This window comes from Rhinolophus sinicus, linkage group LG01 (genome assembly GCF_036562045.2).
Source record: "Rhinolophus sinicus isolate RSC01 linkage group LG01, ASM3656204v1, whole genome shotgun sequence".
Classification (NCBI taxonomy): Eukaryota; Metazoa; Chordata; class Mammalia; order Chiroptera; family Rhinolophidae; genus Rhinolophus; species Rhinolophus sinicus.
The window spans coordinates 143,969,851-143,979,686 of NC_133751.1; the positions used below are offsets into that span (position 1 = coordinate 143,969,851).

At 34.3% G+C, this 9,836-nt stretch overlaps 1 pseudogene; it reads right to left on the reverse strand.

Moving 5' to 3' along the window:
- Positions 1-7,961: 7,961 nt before the first annotated feature.
- On the reverse strand, positions 7,962-8,195 carry LOC109445281 (dolichyl-diphosphooligosaccharide--protein glycosyltransferase subunit TMEM258; annotated as a pseudogene).
- Between the last annotated feature and the right edge of the window lie 1,641 nt (positions 8,196-9,836).

The following is a 9,836-nucleotide window of genomic DNA, read 5'->3' on the forward strand; positions in this document are numbered from 1 at the left end:
CAGAAACGCAAAATGGACTGGCCTCAAAACTCCATGTGGTGGATGAAAATTGGGAGGGATATCTCAGCCACAGAGGTTGCCCACGAAGGAGTGAGAAACACCAGCCCCCACACCAGGCTCCCCAGCCCAGAGAGTTGGTGCCAGGAAGGGAGCCCCCACAACATCTGGCTATGAAACACAGTGGGGATTTCTACCCATCAGGTGGGACAAGAGGCTGCAGGAAGCCCAGACATCCTCTTAAATGGTCCTCTTGAGTTCTCACCCTAGGCTCCGGCAGAGGGACGGTGACTCTGAAGGCATCAAAGTCATATGGGGACAGATTGAGTTGTGTAATTTTGGGGTGAAGACTGGAGGGGCATTCCTCATTGTCCCCTGTGGGTCTTTCTCCCAAGCAGCAAGCAGGTGGGTGCCATATTTTTTGTGTTAAGCCTGCTCCCACAAGTTACATCTGAATCTGATTGGCCTGGTGAGCTCCACTGTTCTATCCTGCTAACTCACTGCGTTCCTACCTCACCAAAATTGCATTCTGCAGGAGGCTTTATTAGCTGCTGGTGGCAGCAGGCCTGGAGTGTTATGAATTTTTACAGAGCTATTCCAGGCCTGATACTGGTGGCAGACATCCTCATTTCTCAAAACAAGCAGTGACCAACCATGGAATATATTGGTAGGTCCTACCAGGCACTCCCCATACAGTCATAGGCAGTGAATGACCTGGGCCTGCACCAGAGCCCCACCCAAGAGGCCCCAGAACCAAAGTATTTAGAGGTTAGCTTAAGACCACAGCAAGCACCACCCAGTTAGCCCCACAAGCAGCACACACAGAGGGCAGTCTCAACAAGCACAAGAACCTGCAGGGGCGAATCCTACTCCATGGGGTAAGTACCCCACACAGCAGCCCATAAGCAGTTGATGTGGCCAAACACCACAGCCAATCAGCCTGAGGGTCAATACCACCTACTGACATCCAACAGCAATCAAGGCTCAACTGTAACAGGAGGGTACACACAGCCCACACAAGAGACACTGCTGGAGCACCAGAAATAGGTGACCAGGGAGACTGTGCCACTGGGCACCATAAGACCCCTACTACTTAAGGTTACCTGGCAAGACTGGGAGACATAACAGATCTACCTAATACATAAACCAAACACAGAGAGGCACTTAAATGAGGAAACAAATAAATATGTCCCAAATTAAAGAACAGGAGAAAACTCCAAAAACAGAACTAAACAAAATGGAGGCAAGCAACCTATCAAATACAGAGTTCAAAACAATGGTTTTAAGGATGTTTATGAAACTCAGTAAGGACTTCAATGAAGAGATAGCAAACATAAAAAAATGACACAGAAATCATAAAAAAATAACCATTCAGAAGTGAAGAATACAATAATGAAGAATGTACTAGAAGGAATCACCAGCAGACTAGATGAAGCAGAGGATTCAATGGGAGGGCAGAGTCCCAAACAAGATGAACCTAAAAAGGCCCACACCAGAACACATAATAATTAGAATGGCAAAGGTTAAAGACAAAGAGAGAATCTTAAAAACAGCAAGAGAAAAATAGTTACCTACAAGGGAGCTCCCATAAGATTGTCAGCTAATTTCTCAACAGAAACTTTGCAGGCCAGAAGGGATTGACATGAAATATTCAAGATGAAGGAAAGCGAGGATCTACAATCAAGATTACTCTACCCAGTAAATCTATCATTTAGAATTGAAGGATAGATAAAGAGCTTCCCAGACAAGAAAAACTTAAAGAACTTCATCACCACCAAACCAATATTACAAGGAATTTTAGAGGGAGTTCTTAAAAAAATAAATAAATAAAAAAAAATAAAATATATGAATAATAAAATGGCAACAACTACATATCAATAAAAAATTGCTTTCAATGTAAGTGGATTAAATGCTCCAATCAAAAACGTAGGGTGGCTAAATAGATAAGAGAACAAAACCCTTACATATGCTGCCTGCAAAAAAACTCACTTCATATTGAAAGACACACAGAGACTGAAAGTAAAGGAATAGAAACAGTTATTTCATGAAAAAAGAAATGTGGTGGCAATACTTATACCAAGCAAAATAGATTTTAAAATAAAGGCTATAACAAAACAAAAGACAAAAAAATTACTCCAGTAATCCCACTTCCTGGTATTTATCCAAAGAAACCCAAAACGCTACTTTGACGGGACATGTGCATCCACATGTTCATTGCAGCATTGTTTGTAATGGCCAAGATGTGGAGGCAGACTGGGTGTACCTCGATAGAAGAATGGATAAAGAGGGCATGGTACACATATACAGTGTAATACCGATCAGCCATGAAAGGGAAAGGGTTCTTGCCATCTACAGCAGCATGGATGGACCTAGAGGATATTGTGCTGAGTGGAGTGTCAGACAGAGAAAGACAGATGCAATGTGATTTTGCTTATATGTGGAATCTAAAGAACAAAATAAACAAACAAAACGGAAACAGACTCATCGATACAGAGAACATTTTGATGGTTGCCAGATGGGAGGAGTGTTGAAAGAGTGGGTGAGAAAAGGGAAGGGATTAATAAGTACAAATTGGTTGTTACAAAGTATTCATGGGGATACAGGGTATAAAATAAGGATTATAGTCATTAATATTGTAATAACTACGTGCAGTATCAGATGGGTTCTAGGTTTATTGGATTGATGGATGAGAGGGGAGTTGAGGGCAGAATGAAAAAGGTGAAGGGATTAAAAGTTACAAATTGGTACTTACAAAATAATCATGGGGATGTAAATTAAAGCATAGGGAATACAGTCAGTAACATGGTAAGAACTATATATAACGCCAGGTGAGTACTAGACTAGTCAGGAGAATCACTTCATAAATTACATAAACGTCTAACTGTATGCTGTACACCTCAAATTAATACAAATAATATTGAATGTCAACTGTAATTGAAAAATTAAAAAGGGGGGAAAAGGTGAATGGCAATAAATGGTCCAAATTTCCAGGTATAAAAGAAATAAGTAATAGGGATGTAAGGTACAGCATAGGGTATATAGTCAAGAATATTGTGATAAATAAATATTGTATGCTAACTATATTTTTAATAATAATCTTAAAAAATGAAGAACATCAATAATCATGGTCTCACACCTGAATATATTAAAATAGATTAGGATAATAAAATGAATAGTGTGAGCTTATAGGTTCAGTACTGATAGTATATGAACAATAATATTCTTTGTGTTAACAGCTGTATTTTATAATTTAAAATGTACATAGGTTTGAGCTATTTGTGTCTAATTTAAGTCTCAACAATAAAAAAATACATAAAAGCACTTGGAAGCTCAGATGAGTTTCACATATTACTATTAGCTGTCAATTTAAATTTATTCAGTTCTATTTATTAGGCTTTATTAAGAGTACAACTACCTGAGCTTAAATTTATTTTAATAATCTAATAATTTAGCAAAAAAATGTTAATGACATAGGATTCTAGCTTAGATGATTTTTTTCTTGCTTTCTGCTTTAGCCGCTCATCTCCAACAGTCAACACAATCCAATCTTTACTAGCACTGTTAGAATTGACATTGGAATCTGCACCAGTATTTGTCTTAATCCAATATTTGTCTCATTCCTAGTTCTTACTCTCAGTATTTACCTTATTCCCGAGTGTTTTAATTTTTGTATTTGTTATATGCCTTTTCTTCTCCCAAAGACTCATCTGGTTTCCTCTCATTGCATCTGTAAATGAAGGTGCAGTGTATGCATGTTTAATGTAGACATTGCAAAGTTCCATATAATGACTAGATGAGCTCAGCAGGTGAATTCAGAATTACCAACTCATTGCTCTTAACTTTTATGAATTTAAAGTGCAGTGATGAATAGTCATGGTGTATGGGCTTGGCTATTTCTCAGGTCTGGAAAAAAAGTTAACTATAGATAGTTGGTTAAAGCAGCTTCAACATCAATCCCCTTCCTTCTCTCCTTCTTACTTCCCTTTTTTTTCCCCTCCTGCCTTGACATTTCCCCCCAAATACAAAGAATATTCACAGAAGAAATTTTATATTGGATTATTTAAACTATGCTAATACAGACCAAGAAGAAGGGAAACAATTCAAATATCACACATTGAACAGTTAACATCACTTCATAGAATGGAAAGATAAAAGACGTTCTTTATATTACGTTTAAAATTACTCGTATAATACAATAAAAGCAACAATATTGAATTTATCATAACAGTGAAATCATGAAGGAATATCCTTCATGGCATAGGACTTTTGATCATGATTTATGCTAAAGAGTTGAATATTTTTTGCAAATATATTATAGTAAATACTGAAACAAAATAAGTTGATGAAATTTGTTATTTTAAAAATGGAGCTTATTTTCCCTCAAAAAGTGAGTGGCAAAAGCACTTTTAATTTGCAAAAATAAATATACTCTGGGTGTGTGTGTGTGTGTGTGTGTGTGTGTGTGTGTGTAAAGGTGTATAAATACTTTTTTTTTTTTTTTCTTGACGGAGATAATATAATTGAGTAGAAAAAATAAGGAGATAGAAGTAAATGGTTAAATTACTGGGAGGGGATGATTTTCTGAAAACCTTAGAGAATCTACTCAGGTAAAGAAGAAAGATGACATCTGTGAATATCGAATGGAGAACAAGAGTCCTTCTTTCTTTGAAAATGAAAAGTGTGATTCCTAACATATATGCAGAGTTAAAATCCACTTTTTGAAAAAGAATAAATTGATTTTTTTATGTTACACTATACTCAATGTGAAATTGAATGGGTCCAGGTAAACTAAGTTTAAATAGCATCACTGATTACATAAAAAAAGAATAAGGAGATATTCTTAATTTGCACCAGTTGTAAAATGATGAAAGGAACTGAATCTGGAGGCCTAATTGGATTGCCCGGCTGAAGATTTGTGGTGAATTACTCAAATTTAAGAAACATACTATGGGGGATTTCTATGTCCCGTAACAGTGTATCCCCTCTATTCAAACCTCTTCTCTCATCCTCATTTTCGGATAATGTATGTCAGTGATCAAAACTGAAGCAAATAGAAGAAAACACTTATTAACTGATGCTTTTAAGCCATTTACTGAAATTAGGTAGGCATTTCTAGGATTTCTTAAAATTTGTGCATGTGTAAGAAGTGTGCCTTGTTCCACTCAGCATGGAATTGAAGAATAGATAGGGAGAAGTACAGTGGATAATTTTTGAAAAATGAGGTTAAATAGGGGGAAACATATTAAAACACTTGTGGAATTGAATAATGAAAAAAACACTGAATAAAAAACTAAAATGTCAAATAGTTAGAGATGGAGAATATGCAATATACAAGGAGGATTCAAGATGACGTCAACCTTGCAATTATCCTGAAGATTGAGAGATCAGCATTGTTGGCAATTATTATGCTAACTTTGTAGCTCATATAGCATACATATTTCTGGATCCAACAAGTGTTATTTATACCTACAAATGTAAGTTATATTAGGGTAGTAGTCAGCAAATATTTGGACTGTGCTTTCTATCAGCAAAAACAAATTTTAGAGTACACTTCATAAACACATTTATTATCCATTGCCATATTAAACACACTTATATTATAAAACATACAAAAATAAAATATGGAATGGTGTAGAAAAACTATATGTGACTGCTCTCCAATAAATTGTCTTCCTGTCACCAGGTCCCTTTCTGCCCCAACAATATGCATACCTGACTTTGAAGACCATTAATTTAGAGCAAGGGTCAGCAAATAAATAAAATGCATTGTTTCTCTCTATGTCCTATGCTTTAGAACTGACACTCAAGTCAGATGATCCCAAAGGTGAATAAAGTGTTGATTCTCATATGAAATCAGTGTTTACTTTGAACAAAAATATAGAAAATAAACCTGGAGCAACGAGAAACATTAATTGATTTTCATTGCTCCCTCCCACAAAGAAAAAGTTACCCACATTTTCACTCTACTTTTCTGTGCTTCTTCTGATTTATTATCCACCTTTCTCACCTTATCTTCTGAAAAGCCGTCCTGCAAAGTTGACATTCTTGCCCACTTGGTGTTCTTGTTTTTGATCAATGGATGACACCAGAAGATGAATAAGCAAAGGACTAGGTATGTATTTCCTAGTTCTTTCCCTAGGCTTCATGCATACATGCCTTGGGCTGAGGTTATGGTGATAAAGGCAGCATTATAGTTAAACATTTCTTCAGATGTTGTAATCTACAACCTACAAATACACATTCTAATTTTATCCTACATTATTTTTAATCTTGCAGAAAACTTACTTTATTTAAGATTATATATTCCAGTAAATGTTTACTAATTTTCTATGTATCTGCGACTGTCAAAGAACGGATTCTGAAGCTGAACCTCTACAGAATGGAAAATGAAATGATAAGTTTCAATAGGTATAATTCGTATTCTTTTAGAGCTTATAAAATGTCAAAGTATTTTTCTTTATAATCTTGTGGATTTCCCCCTATTTTTAAAAAATGGTTCCCTGTTTTCTCTGTAACAAACCATTATGCAAAAAGACTAGAACTTATTTAATATGGACAGGTATAAATTGTATTTGCATATTAGTATGCATATAAATTTCTTGTCATGTTTTACATATTGAGAAAGAGAATAAAATGACAGGGGAATGAAATTGATTAGAAAATTGATTTGTTTACAGATATACATCATGTTCCATGAATGTCACATCTCTGATGAGTGTAAGGGGCTTCTGTCGCCTTTCTCTCCATGAGAAGAATATGCCATTGCCTAATAATGTGCTAGATCAGTGACGTAGAGATGAGAAAGAGCTCAGTCTAAGATCTCTGTATTTCATATCACTTCCTAGAATAGATATTTTCTTCTTGGAATAGAATTTTTCTTGAATTGGCTAAAAAAGTCATAGACTCCATGAAGCCGTCTGTAGTACCATCTGGGAAGGGAATTAACAATCTGGAAAAATAGTCTGTGGTGGAATCCTTTGCACTTCACTGTGGTGGGGAGCACAGACCAGTTGCATGTTAACAGATGTGCAAAATCTTTTGCAAGTTGCCTGTTATGCTTCCATGGATTCAAACAAAATAAAGTAACAAATTTGCTCTATAAAACCAAAGATGAAAATTCTGAATTCTTCAACTGCAGTTTTTATTAGTCTTTCGTAGGATATTACATACCCGGAACAGATTGGTGAAATACATTCACATTAATGGATCCATTAACATATTGATATGTTCATGAATAATGTTTGTAAAAATACCAAGAAAGTAACCATCCAACAAAGTGACAGCTAAAATATGAACTTGATTTAAAAAATTAAAGTTAGTGAATGACCTAAAATGATCTTTTTAAAGGGTCTAGACATAATAGAAGAAAGTTAAGCTATATTATACATTAATTGCAAGCAGCTGTTTTAAGTAGAGCCCTGATATTAAAAATGATATTTGAACATGTGATTTCTACCCCTTTTCTAATTTCTTCAGATATTTTAATTGTTTTACTTTTTATAATAGTCTACCACTCCTTATAGAATGTCTTCTTTTAAATATGAACAATTTCTTTAGCTAGTAAAATGCAAGAAAGAAAACACCAAAACAAGCTGTCTAGACCCAGCTTTCTGCTATTATGTAGCCCACCAGTTTTCATTTATTGAAGAACTGTCTCTACCAAGTAGTGTTTTGAAGTAGATGCTTTGTTTCCATTTCTATTTTGCAATTAGAGTTTTATACTCTTCTGAAGTTAGTATATCCAACTTCTATAAATATACTTAATTCAAATGTTATATTCTAAACACTAAAATAAACAAATTTGACTGAATATGTAAGTTTTCTTCAAAATATTTTATTTTTATTTTTTGATGGTCACATCTGCCTTTATTGTGAGCAACATGTGGGATACTTCCAGCAATAGGAAACATTTAATTTACAAAAGCAGGGATTCAGTGAGGCGTTTTGTTAGAATCTCTGGGAGTTCATATATAGACACTGATCCAGAACAGCAAGAAGAGGACCCCAAAGCCCATGAAGAGTGAGGTTACCAAGGACCTGAGGAGCTTTTTGTAGATATCACAAGTGTGCTTTGTGGAGCTGATCTCATAAATAAAGAACCAGGTGGTAAAGAACATGCCAGTGGCCATCAGCACCATGGCCAGATGGGGGAAGAAAGCCATGTTCACTAGCCTGGTGTATCAGCTCATGACCTCAAGCTCCAATTTTCCAGGTTCAGAGTTAAAAACTATGCCCTTAATAAAGTAATTCTATTTCTATAAATCAATCTACACTAAAATGTGTGCATGCCTCGGCATTTAACAAATGTGTTCAAATAATCACAAAGTAATGACAGAATATCAGAATAAACATAATAGGTTAAAAATTAATAAAACAAAACAAAACAACAACCAAAAAAACACGAAAAAAATCATTGAAAATATACCTAACAACATCACAGTTAGTTTTTATTTTTTTTTTTTCAGGATATTTTTTCTTCACACAATCTAATTCCACCTGTGTGTATAATTTTCAAATATGTATCTTTTACATGTTATGAAAATTATTTATAAACATAGTTTTTAAATGATTGCATATTATCCCACTATAAGAATTTCCATAACTTTACTTAAGTGTATTTGCTTACTAGGCTATAATGTTTTGCTTTTAATAAAAAAAGATTGGATATTATCTAGTCGTCTTCTATTTGAGAATAGGTTAAAAAATTTTGATATATTTCAAAAATGGAATACTATGCAGTCCGTATTATTGACAGTGTGAATGAATATTTCTTTGCAAAAAATAGGCTTATTAATTGGAGTAGATTTGTATTATTCTCACATTTAACGCATACAATTTCAAATATAACATCAAATGGAAACAAAATTATATTTTTGTTAACACAGCTTCCAAATCTAAGTCATAAACTTTGTCTAATGCTAAAATTAATAAAAATTGACTTGCTTTGATAGTTAAATAAATGATGTTAGATGAGTTGATAAGTAGAGTAGTAAACATAAAATAATTTTGCATCGGCCATATTTGTAGTTGTAAATAAAAACAGTAGAGTCTAGGAAATTTAAACAGGAGTTGAGAGCAAGAGATTCTGGCTTGAGACATGTTCAAGTAGGATAAAAAATTAAAATCAGGACTGGTTTGATGTACTCGTAGATACCACGAGCACTGCTCCTGGACACACACTCTAATTTTCCTATTCTTTATCTTTACTACTTCCTAGATCAGATTCTGATCTTATATCTGGAATGGATGCCATGGCTGTGTCTTAAAACCAAATATATCTGTCACTGTCTGTGACCACAATTGACTCATGTGATCTTTGTTGCTTTACATCATTAGTTTACCATTTGAATTCTGAACTGTAATTGTGAATAGGTAAAAAACCTGGCAGAAATGGTACTTTAACAACCTAGAATGCATTGAACTCCAACTGAAAAATAAAACAAGTTTGCTGAAAATAAGTTCATACACAAAAAAATTATAAATTACTTGAGATGGTAATATAAGATCAACACACTGCATTGCAAATTAGTGCATCCATAAACTTTAGGTAGAAAAATATAAAGGTCATATAATAAAATATCTGAAATTGAACTGATATAAAATAGAAACCATAGTAAAGGGTAAGATGCAGTGAAAAAATAAGAGACATAGTTTTAAAAAGAACGAGTAGAAATTTTATACATGAAAAAAGTCTTATAATGTAATTTTAAAACTCAGTGGGTAGAAAAAATTCTATATTGGACAGCTAAACATAGAATTAACAATTTGAAAGGCAAACTAGAGGTCCAGAAATTAAAAAAAAAAAAAAGAAAGAAAGAAAAAATAGAAAGGTAAAAAAG